General features: G+C 44.8%; 1 long non-coding RNA gene across 1 annotated transcript; it reads left to right on the top strand.

Moving 5' to 3' along the window:
* The first annotated feature begins 232 nt into the window (after positions 1-232).
* On the top strand, positions 233-21995 carry LOC141278338 (uncharacterized). The gene is made up of 3 exons (XR_012330904.1): positions 233-333; positions 19088-19265; positions 20910-21995. It is a non-coding gene; the product is annotated as an uncharacterized lncRNA (long non-coding RNA).
* The last annotated feature ends 1093 nt before the right edge of the window (positions 21996-23088 follow it).

Consider the following 23088-nt stretch of genomic DNA (forward strand, 5'->3'; position numbering starts at 1 on the left):
ACTAACAATGCTGCTTCCGGGTATTTTGTCCCTGATGGAATAAAACTTTCTGTTGTTGTTGTTAAGGAAGGGAGAATGGTCCAAGCTCTCTAGAGTACACCAGAAGTGCCTGAAGGTGCTCAGAGCCAAAGTCTTTCCTCACAGCCTGGGTCAGCTGGGGATTATCAGACCATGTGTCCTGATTTTTCTATTTGAAACTATAACCAGCATCTCATTAGCATTGACGATTTCATTATTGCTGAAATCATCCTCGGAAAATGGTATTTGGAAATGTGGAAGGAGAGAAGAAGGAAGAAAAATAGTAGGAGGAAAGAAATGAGAACAGGAAAGAAGGTGAGTCTCCAGGTCTCAGAAGGATGTACAGAGGATTAGATGAGAAATGGGTGCCCTGCAGCCGAACTGAGAGGGTTTGTGGTCCTGGGTGAAGAATTTTAGTTGTTTTCTTTAGGCCGTGAGAGGTGCTTAGAACCTGAGGTTTCCACGTGGAAACCCATCCTCTCACTCTCAAACTAGGAGGCTGGTCCAGGGGATGAATAAGACAGCACACAGCTCCTGCTCCAGCCCAAACGTCTAAGGTAGATGGTGCTCGGGATGAGCATGCACCCCTACTTGGGGGAGTGGGAGGATGGCCCTGCTGGCCTGGACTGAGTCGAGGTCTATGCCAGGTGAAATTTAGTCAAGAGGACATCAGCTGACAGTTGTCTAGCACCCAGTGACAGAGATCCTCAACCTTCTCTGCAGTGTTGAGGATCAGAAGGCTCTGGGCCGACTGCAACGAGAAGAAAATCCCCTGGAGGTATGGTATCTAAGAATACCATAAGAGCTGGAAGGAACCTTAAAGATCATCCAGACAGAAGTGATCACTTCTTCCTCTGTCTCTACAGCACTTTTTGCAGATAGCATGCTGTATTTTAATTTATTGTCATGCATCTATGCAAAAAACCCTATTTTATTCACTGTGCATTGCCAAAGCATGGCATCTAGCTTGAGGTAGATTCAGCAAATGTTTGTGAGTGCTTGTTGCATTTATTGATGAGAAAAAAAGGAGTCCAAAAAAACTGTAAAGACATTCCAAGCTATTAACTTAATCAGGCTAATGACATGCTGGCCAAAGGATCAGCTCCAGCCTGTAACATTCAGGCCAAAACATGAAGGCTTTCCACAGTGTACAGTAAGATGGAGAGAAATCAGTTCCAACACACAGTGTGTCCTGTGCAGGGGCAGCCTGGCAGCTACATCTTGGAAGCAGCCTTGTAAGCAAAAGGGATTTACAAGAATATCTGACTAAGGAGGTCAGAGCCCCCAAAGATGCTCTAACCCTAAGGTAGAGTGTATGAGTTACCATCTTCCCTTTTTGCAGTTAGAACTGGTCCCATCTCTCCCCAGGGAGAGTGAGTAGCTCTTCAAACCTCCTGAGATGTGTTCAAAAAGTACCTGAAATAGAGTTAGGTGCCCAAGTGAGTGGCTGAGTTGTGTGTCGGGGACTACCAAGGGTCAATCTTTGAATTAACCCCTCCTATAACAGCCTTCAGACTTCACTCAGACGAAAAGAAAGAAGGTGAAATCCTTCTGAAACAGTATCTGCCAAAGTGTTTCCTCAGGATACTAGCCCCCACATATGTTTTTGGAAAGAAAAACATGACTCTGTGATCAGAAAAGATGGATAAATGCTGCATTCTACACCTGCTCTGGGGGAGTCACCACATACATTAGCACATTAAAGGCACTGAGAAATCCTGCAGTGAGGAATCAGGTTGAATTTTGTTCAAACCAGTATTGCACAAAATTATGTCACCAGGGGACACTCTGTTCCATATCACCCTTAGGACAATGGCTCTCGGATTTTTTGTTCATAGTACATTTTCAAATTCTGGAATTGGGGCAGCACACTTGAAATCAGGAATGTGGGCAATGGGAGCAGGCGGGTCTAGTGTTAAACAAGGTCTCTCCATGGGACAGCCAGAGCTGCATGATTCACTCAGTGCTGAGTTGAAGGTTGACTTGAATTTGGCTCTGTCCTGATCATAAACTTTCTTATAAACTCCCAAAACCAAGTTGCCACCTATTCCAGTAAAGTCTTCCTTGGAATGCCTCAGCTTCACACCACGCCTCTTTACAGACTGTTGACCCAGCTCTGCAGGACATCACAGCATCCACTTAGCTCAGAGTTCTCCCCAGCAGGCATCCTTGCAACAGTGTGATGCGCAGCTGAAGCAAAAATAAATTTTACACACATTGAAGAAAGTTTGGCAGCATATCTGTAAATAGTTTAAACCACACAGGCTGAGAGCACCGGCCCTGGAACTGGTATTCCAAGAAGTAAACTAGGAGGGCTGTTGAGAAAAGGCATTCATGCGAGGTTATCTCAGGGATAACCCTTGCTTCTTAAAAGGCATGGAAGCATGCCTGGGTGGGGTAGGGATGCAGGGCTGCTGGATCCCTGGGAGCCAACGTCCAAAGTCCTCCCAAATACAGAGATAGAAAGTAGTATATAAATCCCATTTTCCTGTTTCCAATTCTTTAAACAATAAATTTCCTTGGAAGCGTTTCAGTATTTATTTAGTTAGTTACATGCTTGTGATTTGTTATTTTCTTAAAGCAACCTACCAGAAAAATTCGGTAACCCTTAATTAATTCTCATTAGGGAATCGTGATGTGTGAAAAGGTGTCAGACAAGAACAAAGACCCCTGCACCCTCCTCCTGCCTCTGCCTCTAGATGAGCAAGTAGCTTCACTCCTCTGAGGCTCAATTTCCTAAGCAGTAAAAAGATGGGTTGAAATTGGTAACTTCTGGAACGCTTTCAAAGCTGATATATTCTGACTTCTAAAATGTGCAAGAAATAGTTCTAAAATTAATACGTAAATAGCAGATGAAGTGTAGTGAATGACATTATTATTGAATGATTATTTATTTACCATTAGCATTTACTGAAAGCAATGTGCCAGCATTGTTCTAAGTTCTTTGCATGTTATTATCTATTTAGTCATACAGCATCTCTATGACCTAGATGTCATTATTACCTTGTCTTACAGGTATTAAGATATTAATATCTTACAGAGATTAAAAGCCTTGGCCAGGACAACACCGATAGTAAGTAGTAGAGCTAGGATTTGAATTCAGCAACTTTAAAACTACTATGATGTTGATTTTCCAAAATATCAAACTTAAAAGTATAGTAACAGATGCTGGCATGTCTTTTTATATGAAATGTGTGTGAAATATAAATCTGGGAAAGAAAACCCACATACCTAAAGGGGGAAGATTTCTAAAAGGGGCTGATGTGATAACGAAACTAAATTTTTCAGCCAGAACACAGAGTGAAATCTATTTCACACATGCCCCGGTGGCCTGACATGTTGGACCCGGATTGGTAAGTTGCCATGGCAAGGCTCTGGAGCCAGGTTCAGGAAGGAGTGAGGTAAGCTGCAGGGTGAGCCCCAGAGGGAGGAAGCTGGCAGGCAGACAATGGAAACTTAGAATCCTTGCATCGAAGAGCTACTAGGAAGCCTAGAGGTCATCCCATCAAAGCCCCCACCCAAATCAGGCATTGCCTTTACAACACCCTGATGGGTATTTATCCAGCCCTGCCTGAGCATTCCCAGAGATGGAGTTTGCTTTGCTTACCAGAGAGACTTTCCTAATTGCTGGACACCTGAAGATATTAGAAAGCTCCATTCCTTTTAATGAGACAGAATATGCCTTATGGTGATTTCTGCCATGGGCCCTGGTTCTGCCTCCGGGGGACCCCAAAATAATAGGTGACCCCTTTTCCTATGATAGGCTTCAGAAATTAGAAGGTTCACTGAGTCTTTCACCATCAAGCTAAAGAGACTGGCCCCTGCAGACATGCCTCATGGGGCAGGTCTTGTCCCATGACCATCTTAGTTGCCATCCTATGGTCACTCTCAGACTGACAAAGACCCACAACTTACTCACCTTGGAGTCCTTTGTAGGACCTAGCCCAGGGCCTGCCACATGGTAGTAAGCATGATGTGATTTTTAATTTGAACAAAACTGAACAAGGAAACTGCAAGGGGAAAATATGGCGAAAAGTGAGAGCCTAAGTCCTTGACAGCATCATTTAAATAGCACCTACATCCATTTCTAGATCTGGGGCCATTTTCCAGATCCTCCCTTGGCGGGGGTGGGGGGTGGAGCCATTTCCTTCACATGCTACAATTGGGCTTTGGAAACACTGATCCCTGCCCAAGACTTGAAAGAGGTATTTTGGGGATCAACATTATGACCCCAGTACCTAGCCCAGGGCCTGGCCCACAGTAGCTACCAGATAAACACTGAACAAATGATCAGCAATAGTAGCTTATTATGCACCTACTATGTGCCACTTTCTTATGTATATTATGCATATTACCTGATTCAAACCTTGCAACTCTATGATTAAAATATTAACATACCCATTTTACTGATGAGGAAATTGAGAATCCAAGAGGTTAGGAAATGTGCCCAAAGCAACTCACCTAGCAAGTGGAAAAGCCACAGGTCAAACCCAGACTTGCCTATCTCTAAAGCCAATTGCTTTTAACTGCATCATACTGCCTCCTAAGGGGAAAAATGAAAGAGAGATGGGGAAGCAGATAGAACAACAGAGAGACAGGAAAAGGAAAGAGCATATAAAATAGCTTTTTGAACTGTAAAACTCTGTAAAAGGAAGCACTGAGACCTGTATGAGAGAGGGGCCCTCTCTAGATCAGTCATATAACAGGTTTTCTAAACTGGAAATCAGGGGTGGAAAATTCCAGATTCTGATGTCCCTGCTTGGTGTGCAGAGACTGCTGTGGGGCTGGGTTGTCAGAGCTCTGGAGCTCCCTGCATTCACAGGCACTTGAAGATATGCATCGCTTTCTCTAACTGCAGGTTGGCAAGCACAGCTTTGTTCCCATCCGAGTCAAGAGACCTAGACCAGGCCAGCCATCAAAGTCCACCAGATTGCACCCTGCCCCTTGTCATCACATCCTCCACCCCAGGCATTTCCTTCAGGCCCTACAAACTTCCACTGTGGCCCTCAAACACCAGCAAAGACACCATTGTCTGGCTTTTGCCCCAAATCGGGCCACGAGGGTTTTACAGAGCATGTGTCCTGTGCCCACTTTTGTGCTTGACACCTGCCCTAAAAGAAACCACAACTGGAATCCACTATCCTAGTGGTGCATAGGCTAATGGGGGACTCTCAGGCATGAAGGCCACTTTGCAGAGGGGAAGGAGCCAGTCTCAATATCAATGTTCCCCAGCCCATTTCTTTCAGAGCAGCTGGAGGGGTGTGACTTAAAAATCAAACCAAACCTCATCACTTTCCTGTTCTTCTGCTTGAAACTCTCATGGCTCTCCACTCTGTTTAGAGTACAGACTAAATTCCCATGAGGCCCGCCGGATCCCCTGCCCCTCTCCCTAACCTTGCCTTGTGGCGCCTGGCTCCTGCCCTGGCCAACTTTCAGAGCCTCAGACTCATGCTTCCACCTGCCTTGGGTGCGTGCTGGTCCCTCTTCCCAGAACGAGGTCTCTCCTGCTGCTCCGTGGACCAACTCTTCCTCCTCCTTCTGAAACTCATGCCCTAAAGGCAGCCATCACTCAACCCTAGGCCAGGTTATACCCCCTTGTTATGAGCCCTCAAAGCACCTCTACTCCTTCCCTGCAACACTTTTAATTATCTTGGTTTTCTTTGTTTGTCTGTTTGTTTGTTTTGCGGTACGTGGGCCTCTCACTGTTGTGGCCTCTCCCATTGCGGAGCACAGGCTCCAGACGCGCAGGCTCAGCGGCCATGGCTCACGGGCCCAGCCGCTCCGTGGCATGTGGGATCTTCCCGGACCGGGGCACGAACTTGTGTCCCCTGCATCGGCAGGCGGACTCTCAACCACTGCGCCACCAGGGAAGCCCTATCTTGTTTTTTTAATTGTAGTATAATTGACTTAAAATATTATATCAGTTCCAGGTGTACAGTATAGAGATTCAATATCTTTATACATTATGAAATGATCACCACAGTAAGTCTAGTTACCATCTGTCACCATACAAAGTTATTACAATATTATTGACTATATTCCCTATATTACATCCCTGTGACTTTATTTTATAACTAGAAGTTTGTACCTCTTAACTCCCTTAACCACCTATTTCACCCAACCCCCTACCTTCCTCTCATCTGGCAACCACCAGTTTGTTCTCTGTATCTGGAAGTCTGTTTCTGTTTTGTTATGTTTGTTCATTTGTTTTTGTTTTTAAAATTCCACATATAAGGGAAATCGTATGGTATTTGTCTTTCTGCGACTTATTTCACTTAGCATAATACTCTCTAGGTCCTTCCATGTTGTCACAAATGGCAGGATTTCATTCTTCTTTATGGCTGAGTAATATTCCATTGTACGTATGTACCACATCTTCTTTATCCAGTCGTCTATTGACGGACACTTAAGTTGCTTCCATATCTTGTCTATTGTAGATAATGCTGCAATGAACACTGAGTGCGTATATCTTTTCGAGTTATTGTTTTGTTTTCTTCAGATAATACCCAGAAATAAAATTTCTAGGTCATATGGTACTTCTGTTTTTAATTTTTTGAGGAACCTCCATACTGTTTTCCATAGTGGTTGCACCAATTTACATTCCCACCAACAGTGCACAAGGGTTCCCTTTTCTCCCCACCCGCTCCAACATTTATTTCTTGTGTTTTTGATAATAGCCATTCTGACAGGTGTGAAGTGATATCTCAAAGTGGTTTTTAATTACCTGTTAGGTCTATCTCCCCTAATAAAGTCTGAGCTCCATGAAGCAGTAGACTGTATCTGCTGGGCTTGCTTTTCTCCTCCCAGAGATATAGTAATCATGGAAGAAACATCTGAGGGTATATAGATGTTCTAGCCCAGCCGTTGGCTGTAGCTGGCCGTGTGCTTCAGGCAAGTCCTTCCCCATATCTAGGCCTCAGTTTCACCAGCTATAAAATGAGACAGATGGGCTGGGTAACCTCTGAGGCCTTTCACCATCTTAAAGTTCTAGGTTCAACAACTTGAGAACGCTTAACAGTATAGTATCAGCCCAAAGCAAAATAATTTTTGAGCAATACCACTGGTGAAGGAAGACCGTGGGAATGTCACTCCCTCCTGTGGTATGGACTGTGTTTACAAAACAAACCCAAGAAATCATCATAAATCATTCCAAGTGGAGCTGTCTGAGCTGAAACAACAGGACAAAAATACCTCCAGGCACCTCCAGTTCCTCTGGGCCCCCACCCAGCTGAAGAGAGGCAGGGCCAGCCAATGCTGTACCCTCTGAAGAGTCACTTACCCGTTTTTTTTCCATACTGGGCCCGTCAGCAGAGCTTTTCTCCTGCCCTTCACACTTCTAATCCCTTCTAGGACCTTCACCGTTCTAGTGCCTGGCAAAGAGGAAATGACCTGAAAAGATGAGGGATTGAGTTCTTGGTCAACCACTTCCGAGATGTGTGTAACTCTCCAGAAATTTTTCCTTCGTTCTGATCTGATCCGTCAAGTAGGAGTTGTAACATCTGTCCTAATGACCTTGAAAAAACACAGAGGGGAAATACTTTGAAAATCTTAAAAGGCTATAAGAGTGCAGGGATTGCTTTTGGCCATCGTTTCCAACTTGCTCATTGACTAAAACGCAGCCACCAAGAATCTCAGTATTTTATCTCTAACTGGGGAATGGAAGCCTTGGTCCCCAGGTCAAAGAATCTCAGGCATCCAAGTAGCAGGTGGTTGAATCACCCTAGACTGGCTCAGCTTGCTGTAAAGGTAGATCTAATTCAAGCTTCTCATAGGGTCCCTGAGTCGGGGTCAGGGGCCTTAGCTCTGAGGTAGACCTAGTCCCAAGAGCTGCCGCTGGGTACAAAAATGCCTAAGTCCCAGTGATTCTGGGGGCTTTGAAGTCACAGTGTAGCTGAGGGATTCAGAGCATGCACTTTGATGCCAGACAGACATTGGTTTTCTCTCTGCCACTTACCAGCTCTATAAGCATCCATTTCCTCTTCAAGGAAACAAGGAGAGCTGGTTGGCCTCAATATTAAAAGTGATGGTGCATGTAAAGCATTGAGCTTTATGAACATGTCACATGTTAGGCATTCAAAAAAAAATGTTATTGTTATTGTTATTGCTGTTGTCATTTTTATTCCAGGGTCAGAAGCCTGCCTATTTTGTCATACACAGTACCCCACCTCCACACACACACCCTGGTCTTCTCCAAATGCCTTGAGTACTCTTTCTACTTCCTGCCTTGTCTAGCTTTGCCTTGTCCTTCCTGTTTTCCTCTAACAATTCTGCAAGACAGATACTTCTAAATTTACCTTGTAATTAACCTTATTTTACTCAGTATTGCTCAGAACATACATCTGGAAACAAAAGTTTGGACAAAGAAGTCATGGTCAATGAGTTATACCAAATTTAAGTGCCATTATGGAGATACCAGGCACCCGAGTAACACGGCATAGGAAATAGATTCCTGGACTATTTGGAGTCGAGATTTTTAGACCTGGCTTAGCCATGATGACAATTGCCAAGTGTTTTAACATCCTGAAATCTTTGTATCTTATCTGTAAAACTAAAATATCTGTCTTTCTTTCTAGCTAGATAAAACCCTGTTCCCCTAAGAAATATTTTTGCAGGAGCCTGATACGTAAAACATTTAACAGAATAGCAGCTCTCGATATAGGAGAGGAGGGCAGGCTCTTGCCTGATAGCCTTCCTTGCCTTCACATGGTCTTGCACTTTCCCCTCATCCCCAGAGCAGCCTAGAAGCTCCCACACACACCCATAAGTCTTCAGAGAGTCCTGTTTATGTAGCTCTTTGTGCCTCAGTTTCCTCAGCTGTTGAATGGGAATAATACACAGTCCTACCTGGTTGGTTGTAAGAATTTAATGAGTTAATACAAACAAAACCCTTGGCACAGAGCCTGGACTAATGTACTCGATAACTGTTAAACATCACTATTACCACTACTGCCACTTGATTGCTAAGGTCTCTGTCAACCAGAAGCATTAGGAATCTGTGATCATGCAAACGCACCATAAAAATGCACCCACTTATAGAGACTGTTAAGTTACCTCCACCACCCAACATCTCATCTCCACTCTCTTCAGGACAGAGGAGAGATATGATGTTATTTCACAAGATGGATAAATTCTGTTTCTATTGAAAGCATGTTTTATAAAACAATATTTCAGTATTTCTTTCCTTCCTTGATTCACTTGACAAACAGAGCTCCCATTCTGTGTGCCAGGGTTGTTGTTAGGAGTATAAATAGAAGAGACAAATAAAGAAGGAGAGAACTCGAATTAACAGTGCCAGCCAGGCTGTGTTTAGTAGCGGGTGACCCATGCATTCATTCATCCAACAAATATTTATTGTTCAACTACTATGAGCCAGGCAGCACGCTGAGGTCACAGTGACAGTGAAGAAAAACCAGGCCCCAGCCCCAGGGGGTTTGCTTTCTAAGAGGTATGGATAGGAAGGGCTAAGAAATTACATGGAAAGAAAGATCCATAGGAGCTGAGGGTGTAGGGGGTGGAGTGGAGGGAAGGAAAGGCAACCAGAGTGCAGAGAATAAGAGGACTTCAGCAGAGTTGATTCAACAGAGGAACAAGGTGTAGCCGCAGGTAAGGCGGGGCTAAAGGGAACAGCGTGTACAAAATTATTTACCCAAGGGATTTCCAAGAACACTACTGTTTGCTTCTATTAATTTGTCCCTAGGAGGACACATGTTACTTTTGGGGGAACCAAATTTTTGTATTTTAAATAAGCCCTTTTATAAATAGTTATCAAAAGGACATTTGACAGGACTTCACTGGTGGCGCAGTGGTTAAGAATCCGCCTGCCAATGCATGGGACGCGGGTTCAAGCCTTGGTCTGGGAAGATCTCACATGCTGCGGAGCAACTAAGCCCGTGCACCGCAACCACTGAAGCCTGCGCACCTAGAGCCCGTGCTCCGATACGATACAAGAAGCCACCGCAATGAGAAACCCACACACCACAACGAAGAGTAGCCCCCGCTCGCCGCAACTAGAGAAAGCCCGCGCAGCAACGAAGACCCAACACAACGAAAAATATTAATTAATTAATTAATTAAAAGGACATTTGACATAAGCAATATGATTTTAAACAGATCCTATCATTAACCTTCTCTTCATGAAAAATTGGCCAGGGTCTTGTTTCAACAGAACTTTTCATTCTGGGAAGTTAGTTTGAAAAAAAAATAATAATAATTGCATTTAAGAGACACTGAGCATGACTTTCAATACGGTGCCCAAGATTTGTATTTAGGAAGAAGCTAAAGATTTGGAGAAGACCCAAATTTGGATCCTAGATTCTTACTAATTGAAGTTCCTCTCTCTGAACCTATTTCCTCTTTGGTGCAATATGGAGCCTGACACCTAGTACAAAGCGAAAATATCACAGATGTGAAAATGACCGATGGACCTTTCTTTGTTTGTTTTCCTTGCCCCCAGGCATAATAAGATTGGATTATTTTTGTGACTCATGTTTGTGTTACGAAGGAAGAATCAATATCTAACGATGGCATTGCAATTATCTTGGGCTCACATGTCACTAAGGACTCTCCAATATAATCTGTCATTGAAGCCCATTCAAGCAAAGAACCTTCTTGGGCTGATCCTAAGATACTAGATGAGTAAGACAGTTAAAGACAGACATTCATTAAGACTCTGAGCCAGAGTTCAGTTTCCAGGACTCTGCTGCCTGCCCCTGACACACTATGGAACTTTGAGTTTATTCTCCACTCATCTACCATACCAGCTCTTTCCTTCCCTCTTTCCCATCTGAATCCGCCAACAACAACCCGTGTGTCCTTAGATTGGTTAAGGTCTCTGTGACTTGTGGGGTTTTTTGTTGTTTTTATTCATAAAAAGGACACAATAAAAAGAATCTAGGGGCTTCCCTGGTGGCGCAGTGGTTGGGGGTCCGCCTGCCGATGCAGGGGACACGGGTTCATGTCCCGGTCCGGGAGGATTCCACATGCCACGGAGCGACTGGGCCTGTGAGCCATGGCCGCTGAGCCCGCGCGTCCAGAGCCTGTGCTCCACGACGGGAGAGGCCACGGCAGTGGGAGGCCCGCGTACCGCAAAAAAAAAAGAATCTACACCATAGAATTATTTTCAGGATTAAAGGTGATTATGCACTGTAAGGACTTCTCACCATTTGAGGCAATTGTCAATACTCCAAGTATTTGCTATCGTTACTATTACTCATAGTATTGCTCTCCTTCCCTCCTTCTCTCCCTCTCTTGCTTGCTTCTTCCCTGTTCGGTCACTAACCTGGCTCCCGCCTTCCACTCCACTCCCCTTCCTTTTGCCTTCCACTCTCTCGCTGCCCTTGCCCTCGTGTGCCCTTGTCTCCCCTCACCCTGACAGCTTCCCCAGCCATGAGTCATGGGAGTTTGCTCTCCCACTGGCTCTTGAAAGGCTGTCGCTGGCAGGCTGGCGGGCTGCAGAGGAGACACAAGCCCGGGGCAGGAGACAACTGCTGCCAGGGCCTCATTCACCTGATAAAGCCGGCCTGGAATTTGACTTTCGGGCGCTTCTAGGACTTGAACATGCCTCTGTGGTGCCCCCAGCCATGATTTTGGGGGAATTAAAAGAGGCCCAGAGTCCCTGAGGACTGGGAGAAGATAAATGTATTGCCCATCTTTGCTAAAAAAAGATTGATTCTGTTCATTCTAAGCCATTCTTTTAATACCTGGGAAACTCTCCACTAAGTCCTCTCTCCACTTGTAAGTGCCAGGGCCCTTGTGAGCCCTGAGCCTCTTTGCATCTCCTTCCTTCCCTCATTTCTCTCCCAGTTTGAATTTGGCATCAGACCCTGGCACGCACAGACTTTTTCTCTCTCCTCTGCGGGACTCAGAGCTCCTAGAGGACAATCCTCTGTCCCATGACACTAAATTGTCTTAGTCCTGTGCATGTGGGTCAGGAGCACATTTGGAATCAGACAGACCTAGGATTCAACACTATGTTTGCCAGTTTGTTCTTGTGACTTTGTACGGAGAGTTTAATTTCTCTGTTTATTTGCTCATTTACTCATTCAACAAATAGTTACAGAGCACTGACTATGTTCCCAGGCAGTGTGCCAGGTGTTGGAGATACAGGACTGAAGGAGGAAGGCAGTCTTTGCCCTCAGGCAGCTTAGAGTGAGGGAGACAGACAACAAACGAAACCACAAACAAAAATAATACACTGTGATGAGCACCATAAATGAAACATTGAGGAACTAAGCTAAACATAATGAGGGGCTGGTGGAGACCTGTTTTAATGAAGTGGGCAGAGATGGCCTAGAGCAGCAGTTCTCAACCTCAGCACCATCGACATTTTGGGCCCATTGACAATATGTCCTTGTTTGGGTCGGGTGGGGCTGACCTGAGCACCACAGGATGTCTGACAGCTCTGGTCGTCTCTACCCACTAGATGCTAATGGCCATCTCCCACATTGTGACAACCAAAAATGCCTCCAAGACATTGCCAATGTCCCCTGGGGAGTGGCGGGGAGGGACCAAAATCACTCCCCGTTGAGAAACTGTGGCTTAGAGTATGAGTCACAAAGACTTGGGTTTGAGTCTTTCTTCTACTATCTGAATAGGTAACTAAGCTCTTGGAGCCTGTTTCCTCGTGGGTGTAATGGAGAGTTGCTGTGAGTAATAACGTCTCTTGGTGCCGTTATGAGGAATAAATGAGATCACAACAGTCCACAGAAAGCCCTCAATAACGTAGCGGTTACTGCTACCATCATTAATGTTGCACGTCTGTCTCTCCTACTGGCCTCTGGTCCCTTGGGGGCAGGAACTGGCTTATAATCCTATCTGTGTCCCCAGTGCACAGGTCAGAAGCCAGGACTCCTTACAAACCTGGCTAACCTCTGCAGCATAAATCTCACAGTCCTTCCCACCAACCCCTACACACACACACACACACACACACACACACACACACACACACACTGCAGAGAGATAATCAATGCCAACCCAGTGACTGGCTTTGATTGGACCCCAAGTAGTTCCAGTTCTCACAGATTTGATATCTGGTCAGAATCAGGCTTTTTTAGTGAAGAGAGGCGGCTCCTCCCTGCCCTGCTAAGAGGAGGCTGCACTCTTTGGAAAGCTCATTGCCCCACAGGGAGTGGCTGATGAAAGATAATATTGCCTTTGGTCTTCCTCTTCTCCCTCAAACAATTGAAGGGGCCTTTCCTTTTCCCATTTGGCTGGTTTGAAGCCCCTGATACGCTTCTGCCTGTCAGATCTTGCCTCTGCTCAGGATTTGTGGCTCAGCCAGCAGACCAAAAAGCATTTGTTTTCACATTTCCATGCCAATCTTGGGGGAGCGGGTTTGCATCTTGTGGCCTCTCCGGCTCTTGAGCATTTCGTGAGACTAGTTTCCATCCCCAGAGAACTGGACTTGAGGGGAGAGACAATGTCAAATTTTCTCCAGCTTCCTGATTCTTCCTCTTTCTTGGGGAATGTGTGGTTGCGTGCACTCTGTGCAAACTCCATGCCCATCTCCACCTCATCACCCTGAAACTCTTTACAGATCTAATCATCTAGGATTCATTTATCTCCATAGAGCTCTGAGTAATTCCTCTTTGGCGCAGATAAAAGCAAATCAAGAAGGGCAATTTACCTTAGCGGCTTCCTCCCCTAAGAAATTATTTCAAAGATTCTCCAATGCCTTGCTTGTCCCTGTGCCTGGCAATATTTGCTCAAGTCCTTCACAGCTTCCAGATGCTGTGTTGAAGCAATTTTGGCAAGAGAAGATAGGGCCCGATTAAAAAAACAGTATTTCCCGAAAAATGATAACATAAAAGATTCTACTCTGGGCACTGTCATGGCTACAGTAATGAAGGCGGCCCACTGCTCTGTGACGCCCTGTCACAGCTGCACAAAAGTGCTCAACGAATGTTCATTGGACAAGGACGTGGCTCTCATAAGGGGCAGGGGGTGGAATAAGAGGACAGATGTCTGTTGAACAACTACCGTGTAACAGGACCTTATTGGGAACTCCAGGTCCAAAGGTGAACAAGAGACAATCTGTAGACAAACGTAGACCTGGCAGAGATAAGTCTGTCCACAGAAAATGTAATATCATCTGGTAAGTGCTAGGAGAATGCTATGAATACCGGTGGAGTGGTACTCAGCCCAGCCTGGGGGTCGGGGAAATCTTCCTAGAGGAAATGATACCCAAGTGGAGTCACAGACACGAGAATGAGAGAACAGAAAGGATGATCTATCTAGAGGACAACCAGAGGCATGAGGGCTTGCGGGAAGTAAAGCAATTGGGCTTCACTTAAGTGTCAAGAAAAAGGTAGGCAATAGCAAAGAATGAGACAGCAGGCACAGACAGGGACCTGGAAATGAAAGGCCTTCGTGGCAGACATGCACACAAGCTGCCCAGATCCCGCTGCCCAGCCATCAGCTCCACAGGGTCTGCCTCAGCTACAGAGAGCCATCGGGCCTGAGTCCCCACCAGCAACAGAGGGAGGCAGGGCAGTTTGGCTCACTGTGGGGTGATGCTGAAGGGGAACATTTACTCCCAAGCTCCCCACCCGGTTACCTGAGGCTTTGTCGGGCCTGCTTTGACTTCTTCCTCTGCCCATTCCTGTGTCCGCCCCTTTCTTTTCACAGGTGTTGATCCTATATCAACATCTAACACCCCGAAGTCCATCCCTGTGTCTGCTTCCAGTGAACACAGCCTGCTCTAGCCTGGGATGCCAAACTAGAGACTGGACTCTGTTCCATCACCAGCAGAGTTCAATCATTTTTCCTTTGAAACACAGACAATCCAGATGCAAGTTTACCCAGATTCTAACATTCTTCAGTGTAGACAGGCTACCTAGTCTATAACTTGTGAAGAATTCCCAGAGAACTGGCTGGCACTAATAAATTCCTCCACTCCTTTCTCACTGTTAAGAGGGAAATCTTCCTCACCACCCATATTTCCTCGTAAAAGAACTTCATCTTGAAGACACTCCTGCCGTCTTTCTTCCCACAGTGCTCCTCATAGGAGGAAGAGGGGATTTCTCTGACTGGTCAGTGTAGAAGAGATTCGAGGTTCTGGGTGCACCCTCACTTCTCCTGGGATGGGCTCCAGCAGAAAGGAGACCGCTGTAGACCTGTGCTCGAGGCCATGCAGGAAGCTTGGGGCCAGTTCTGTACCTGCTGGGAAGCCTTTGGTGGCCCTGCCCTGCCAGGCACTGGTGAGAAGCATGAGCACACCCATTCGGCTCCACAGTCAGGCAGCAGCCCCCCAACCCAGCTTCAGTCAGTAATAATGCTGACATCTTAATCTTCATTTTCCTGATGCTCAGTTAGTTCTCAACTTGGGCAGGGAAGAGGGATGCTATTTTCCAAGCCCTCTAAAATACCCCAACACTCATAATCCAACAGCTCAAAATATCTTGATGTATCAGTTTCTCAGCACTCAAAGCATATCAGTAATTGTTGTGGAATATAAACAAATGGTCAAATAAATGCGTGTTACTCCACCAAAAAGGTATAATCCCACCAAGAGGAATTATGACTGTGTAATTCAGTGGAGGGCTCCACCCGCACACACTGGGGTTGATGGACAGAAGCTTCAATTGAATTGCTGCTTCAGACGGCATAATATTGCCTTAGTGGTGAGCCACAGCATGTTTACACAAGGGAGAAGCCGGTGAAAACCTCAGAGTATGTTCATTAGGAATTCAGCCGAATATTTTGAGTGTGAGGCCCACAGGACTTTCTAAAAAGGTTAAAGGGTCTTTTCCTCTAATGTACGTGAAAAAACAAAACAAAAAAAAACCAGACAAGCATCTTTCTTTGATCATTGACTAGAAGGTAAGCAGAATGGTAGGGTATCAGCTTAAAGAGCATAGGATGGGAAGTCCATAGACCTTGTTCCTGACCCTAGTCACAGATTTGCTAAAGAACCTCACTCTAGTCATTTTAACTCTCTCAGCTTCAGTTTCCATGTTTGTAAAACAGCTGTGAGAGTACCTGATATGCTCTGCTCACAAGGGTCTTATGAGGATCAAGTGTGATGTTTTATTATAAATCATGCTGAGGGATAACATTTATTGGGTGCTGTATGCTAAAAACGGTGCTTCAGTCCTCACACCTTTAGTCCCTGCAAAGCTGCCTCGTTTGTGCTGCTTGACATCAGTCCAAAGTGACCACTTATTTTAAAATATGAAAAATGAGAAGAAATATGAAGAATTGAGAGTGAGAAGCAAGGATTTTCCCACCACCACGACCCCACCTTTCCCACCCCCTACCCTCCCACCTTCCACTTTCTCTCTCTCCCCTCCCCTTGTAGCTGTTCCACATTCTAGCTGTATTCCCAAACTTCTTGAAACAGAACGCTGCCAAAACAACACACGATCCTCCTCAAAGCATGGTCCCGTATGGTATTTTCAGGAGCCGTAGGAGATTTATGTGGGAAGGAGTCAGCACGTGTTGGGGGGATGCTGGTGACTAGCAAGAGGCCATTACCTGGGGCCAAGATCTCCAGGCATTTTAGGGAGGGGCTCTGGGTCTTAAGCTGGATAACTGTAGGAGGACTGCAGCGAGCAGGTTGGGTTACTGAAGTTTCTGAGCAGAGAGGGAAAGGGACATGAGGTCAGCATCTTTCCAGGCTGGACATCCTGGAAAGCTTGGGTGGGGGCACCTGGCAGCAGCAGTGGGCTTGAAGAGCTCTGCAGGATGATGCCTGTAGCCTGTGTCACTAAATCTGACAGTTCCACAGGAGCACAGGATGACACACCTTCCAGGCTGCAAAGTCCACTCTCATACCACCTTCTCTATTTTTGCTGTAAGTCTATGCCTATAGACTGCTATACCATTCTTTAATTTTTTTTTTAATGACTTCAATTTTTCCTTCAGGAAATTTATTTTTCAAAGGACATTTTAAACATCACTGTCTGTGGTAGAACCCTCTAGTACTCACCCTTTTCAGTCCTCTTCTTTCCAGGCACAGGGGAAGATAATAATCCCGGCACGTCCCACCACCTCTGCGCACACTGCCTTGAGCTGGGCAGAGCCTCCTGTTGGGTCTGACCAATGGACTGTGGAGGCATGAGTCAATCATCCAGTGAGACCAATTCAATAACTTGTTCTATTTATTAAAAACACAAAACTATTCTATATAGTTTCTACATGTTGACGTACTCGCTAGATGTAACCATAAATCTATAGATTTTAGAAATGTCTGAAAGGACTCACAGCAAACTGCATGCAGTATCACCTCTGGGGAGGCCACCTGAGCTAAAGATAGGGAAGGGGAGACAGCGGTAAAAGGAACTTGAAATTTACCTGTATCATTTTAAATTTTCACAAGGAAAGTGTGTTTACTTATGTAAGTAGAAAGGGCAAGGTGAACAGCAAAATGAAAAAAGGAAATAAAACTGGAAAGTTATGTTGGGGCTATGTTTTTTTGTTTTGTTGTTTTTTTTTGTTTTTTTTTGTTTTACATCTTTATTGGAGTATAATTGCTTTACAATGGTGTGTTAGTTTCTGCTTTATAACAAAGTGAATCAGTTATACATATACATGTTCCCATATCTCTTCCCTCTTGCGTCTCCCTCCCTCCAACCCTCCCTATCCCACCCATCCAGGCGGTCACAAAGCACCGAGCTAATCTCCCTGTGCTATGCGGCTGCTTCCCACTAGCTATCTACCTTACGTTTGGTAGTGTATATATGTCCATGCCTCTCTCTTTCTTTGTCACAGCTTACCCTTCCCCCTCCCCATATCCTCAAGTCCATTCTCTAGTAGTAAGTCTGTGTCTTTATTCCTGTCTTACCCCTAGGTTCTTCATGACATTTTTTTGTCTTAAATTCCATATATATGTGTTAGCATATGGTATTTGTCTTTCTCTTTCTGACTTACTTCACTCTGTATGACAGACTCTAGGTCCATCCACCTCATTACAAATAGCTCAGTTTCGTTTCTTTTTATGGCTGAGTAATATTCCATTGTATATATGTTTTGAAGCATCTGAAATGCCAAACTAAGAGTTTGTGCTTAATGCTGCAGGCACCAAAAGCCAAGGAGAATGTGTGGACTGTCACGAGCAGGTCCTGATCCGGGCTGTGACAGCACCTCCTCCTCCTCAGGTGGGCACGGGGGCTAGACATACATGAAGTGCCCCAGAGCGTCTGTCATAGAGTGAGTGCTCTGTCAGCATTCGCTGCCGCTCTTTTCTCTTCTTTTCCTCTGGCCACGCTGTCCTTTCCCTTTCTCATGAACACGCCAAATTCTTTCTGCCTCGAGGCTTTCATACGTGCTCTTCCTTATTCCTACTGTTCCTTTCTTCCCTCTCCTTCTCATCCTTCGAGTTCAGCCTAACTAGTAGCAGCTCAGGGACACCTTCCACTACCTGCCTCTCTAAGTTGTTTCCCCCAGCCCACTCTGTGTCTGTCAAAGCATCCTGTTGGTTTTCTTTAGGACACTTATCACAATTTGTAATCACATCTGGTGGGGGTGGGTGGGTTGTTTGACTTGTTTATTCTTTTTCTCCCCTACGCACAAGTATATAAACTTCACAAAGGTAGGGACAGAATGTGTTGTGTTCACTGCTGTTCCCACGACACCCAGTAGAGTTGTTGGCACCAAGTAGAGTTAGAAGTAGCAGTAGTAATAATAATAATAGTAATAGCTACTATTTGTTGAGCACTTACTATGTATCAGGCATGTATTTACATGTCTTACATACTCATTTAAATGTCCTAATAACCTTTCTGAGTAGGCATTCACCTTGTCCTCATTTTACAGATGAAGAAACTGAGACCTAAGAGAGATTAAGAAATTTTACTAAGATCACACACCTGGTAAATAGCAGAGCTGGGATTCCAGTCTTTAGTGCACTATGATATTTTATTGAATGATGAATGCATTAGTTAACACAATGCTGGTTTGTGGTATTCCTGATGTCCTTATACTCCAAGTGCAAATAGTGCAATTTGCCTTAGAATAAATGAGAACGATTAGCCTAATCGATAGAGTGAGTGCAGGGAGGTCATGGCCGTTAGGAGGAGAAGGCAGCTATTTTCCATTGAGAGGCAGTAAATTGAGCTTTGTGTGACAGGGCTGATGGCCGGGCTGCAAACAAGGAGCAGGGTGTGCTGGCAGAGATGTGGGAAGCTCATCCGGCTCCAGACCACATCACCTGGAGAAGACTCCCTGCCAAACCCAGTCACAGCCAGAGCTCCGAGAAAGGAATTCTGGGAGCAGCGGAGAACTGACCGCCCCAAGGACTATGCCAAGTAAGAGAAACCAGCCTCTGAGTCAGGTGAGGGAGATTTCTATTCTGTTCTGGCCTGGTCTTTAGCGGCAAGACCTTCCTGGACCCACAACTTACAAGTCCTGTTAGGTGGATCCCAACAGCTGCCAGCCATGACTCTGTGTATGCAGAAGTCAAGAGGAAAAATAATCACATGTGTTCTCACCATGTGCCAGGTACTACGTGAGGAGCTTTAGATAAATTATCTCCTTTAATTCTCATAATAACCCTGGAGGTTATTTCAACCTTCATTTTGTCGATAACTGTTTATCAAGTCCCTGCTATGTTGATGAAGTAAGTACTATTTTTTTTTAAAATAAATTTATTTATTTTTGGCTGCGGGCAGGCTTTTCTCTAGTTGTGGCGAGCGGGGGCTACTCTTCGTTACGGTGCGCGGGCTTCTCATTGCGGTGGCTTCTCTTGTTGCGGAGCATGGATTCTAGGCACACGGGCTTCAGTAGTTGTGGCACACGGGCTCAGAAGTTGTGGTGCACGGGCTTAGTTGCTCCGCGGCATGTGGGATCTTCCTGGACCAGGGCTCGAACGTGCCGCCTGCATTGGCAGGCAGATTCTTAACCACTGCACCACCAGGGAGGTCCCAAGTAAGTACTATTTTTAATTCTCTTTTACAGATGAGGAAAAAGAGACTTGGAAAGATTAAGGAATTGGCCCAAGTTAGATGCTGGCAGAATTAGAACTTGAACTCAGGTCTGCCCGGTGCCAAAACCCTCCTTCTTAACCTCTACTCTGAATTGCCTTCTGATTTTTAAAACCACCATTTATTTCTATCTATGTGTAAGGTACTGTACTATAATCATTAGGAGGAATTAGTCAATGAGATAATGTTGCCTGGCTCATAATAAATGGTTAGTAAATATTAGCTTATGTTATCCCACATATTATATGTTTATATACTGTGACGGTTAATTTTATGTGTCAACTTGGCTAAGCCACAATGCCCAGATATTTGGCCAGACACAGCTGGATACTGCCGTGAAGTTAATTTTTAGATTAAATTAACATTTTAATCAGTTGACTTTGGATAAAGCAAATTACGCCCCATAACGTGGTGGGCCTCATCTAATCACATGAAGAACTTAATAGAAAAAGACTGTCCTCCCCCAGGGAAGAGAGAATTCTACCTCCAGACAGCCTTGGGATTCAAGCTGCAACTCTTCCCTGGGTCTTCATCCTACTGAACTGTCCTGCAGATTTCGGACTTGGCAACCTCCACAATCACATGAGCTAATTCCTTAAAATCAGTCAACCAATCAATCAATCAATCAATCTATACATATACACATTCTCTCTATACATATATATATACCCATTATATATATATTACACACACACATCCTACTGCTTCTATGTCTCTGGAGAAGCTTCACTACTAGAGATATATATAATAATGACAATAATCGGATGAGCAGATAAAAGCTGGAAAGGTCTATATTAGAGGCAAAGAATTCAAACTGCCCAAATTCTTCTAGAAATCTAGCTCCTAATGAAGAATACAGCCTACAACTGTCACAATCATCTCCACTTATGTGAAAAGCTGATTTTCCTAATTTGGTTAGAAATCAATTAGAGATTAATGGTAGTTCTTCTCATTCTCTCCTCCCTCTAGGCCTGTTTCCCATCCATAAAATGAGGACCGTGTGACACTTCATGACAACTGCAGAAACAAATGGGCAAGTCCATTGAAGGTCAGGTCCTGCCTTTGCCACCCTCCCGGCTCAGTGCAGAATGTGTGGTGGCAGTGAAGGTACTGAGGAAAGAGCCCCTGTCTGGGAGCCAGAAATTCCGTGGGCGGGTCCCAAGGTCACCACTCACCAGCCTGGTCACCCTGGGACAGATCTGTTTCACAGGTCCCGGCTTTAGTGTCCTCCTTACCAAAACAGTCATGATAATGATTACTCTGAGGGTGACTGTAAAAATCAACATGAGATCTTGTTTGTGACATTATTTTATGAGCGGCAGGTTTTCCCTCTCAGAAGGCAGTCTGACTGTTGAGTAAATGCAAGCACATCAGAGCAGGGTCAGCCCTCGGTCAGCCCGTGCTCTGGAATCAGCTGGCCAGGATGGTTGATGGTCCCTGTTCACGTGCCTCATTGCTTCTGCTGACAGGGAGTGCACGAATGGTCATGACAGCCCCTTCAGTGGCAGGCATTTCACCTCCAAATACTTGGTCTCATGTTCTCTTCCCAACAGCCCCATGAGGTAGGCAGCCCAGGGAGGAAGAGGTTAAACTCAAGGCCACACCCCAAGGTAGAGGTCTAGCTTGGCTGCAGCCCCATCCAGACTTGAAATCCTGGGTCTGTCCCTCCCCATCTCCAGGTAAGGTCAGCTGAGAGTCAGAACTTAACATAATGATTCAGGGGCCAGAAAAGCAAATTGATTCGATCATAAATCCTCCTTCGAAAGCCAAGGGCCACCCATCACTGCGGAGGATCCAGGAGACAAAGACTGGGAAAAGAATTTAATTTGAAAAACAACAACAACAACAATAGGAAAGCATCCGCAAGACTCTAACCAGAGAATCGGCTGCCTGGAGAACTGAGAATCATTTGTCAAATGTCTCCTGGTGACAAAGCGAGAGAGAGGCATGGACATATATACACTACCAAACGTAAGGTAGATAGCTAGTGGGAAGCAGCCGCATAGCACAGGGAGATCAGCTCGGTGCTTTGTGACCGCCTGGAGGGGTGGGATAGGGAGGGTAGGAAGGAGACGCAAGAGGGAGGGGATATGGGGATATATGTATAGCTGATTCACTTTGTTATACAGCAGAAACTAACACACCATTGTAAAGCAATTATACTCTAATAAAGATGTAAAAATAAATAAAATAAAATAAAACCACACACACACACAAAAATGTCTCCTGAATCTCAAACTTGATCTATCACTTTTCCCATTATTTTAGGATTTGGGAGAAACGAAACACATTTTCATATGACTAAGCTCAGTCACCAACTCACTCTGTGACATTAAGCAAGTCGTTTAGTATCTCTGAGTCTCAGTTTTTCTCTTCTAAAAACAACAATGTGGTACAAAATTAGTTTCCCAAACTTCAGACATTAGACTATTGGGATCATGATTTTTGCCATATATGTGCACCACAGCTAATGTTTACCTAGTATTGTTCTTACACACATTTATGTATTTCAAAAGGAAATCCGCTATCACTTCATAAGTGTAAAAACAGAGCCTCGCATCAATAATTTATAGTGAATACATAATTATTACAATTTTTTAAATTCTCACATTCCAGATCCCTGAAAGCATTCCTCATACTACCTCTGGGAATCGCTGGTCTCCAGCTCTGGCATTCCACCAGTGAAAAACCTTGATCCCTTGCAGCACTGCTAACTCCCAGGGAAGCCCTTCCTGATTCCCTGCATTAGGCTAGTTCCCTCTGCACGTCCCTGTCGAGGTACTGATTGTGCTTCTCTGTCACTCATAGGAAAGTCCATCTTCCCTGCTAAGAGGCAATGGCTGAGGGTATTGGTAGTGCGCACTGCTACATGTATCAGTTTGGTCACCTTACTTAACAGTGTTACCTTATGTCTCCAAGACTCAGTTTCTTCATCCACAGAATGAGGTTAATTTCTTCTTCAGTGAATGTAATCCGAAAAAAAAAAGTTAAAAATAATTCAGGTGAGAAAGGCAGAAGAGACTTAAGAAGGTAGCCCAGAAGGGTTGACATCAAGGGAAGAATCTATCAACTAGAGGAGATAGAAGCATGTTTACATTATTCAATATAATCTACATTATTCAACATAATTCACTCCATTCACATTATT

This window comes from Tursiops truncatus, chromosome 3, assembly GCF_011762595.2.
Source record: "Tursiops truncatus isolate mTurTru1 chromosome 3, mTurTru1.mat.Y, whole genome shotgun sequence".
In the NCBI taxonomy this organism is placed as follows: Eukaryota; Metazoa; Chordata; class Mammalia; order Artiodactyla; family Delphinidae; genus Tursiops; species Tursiops truncatus.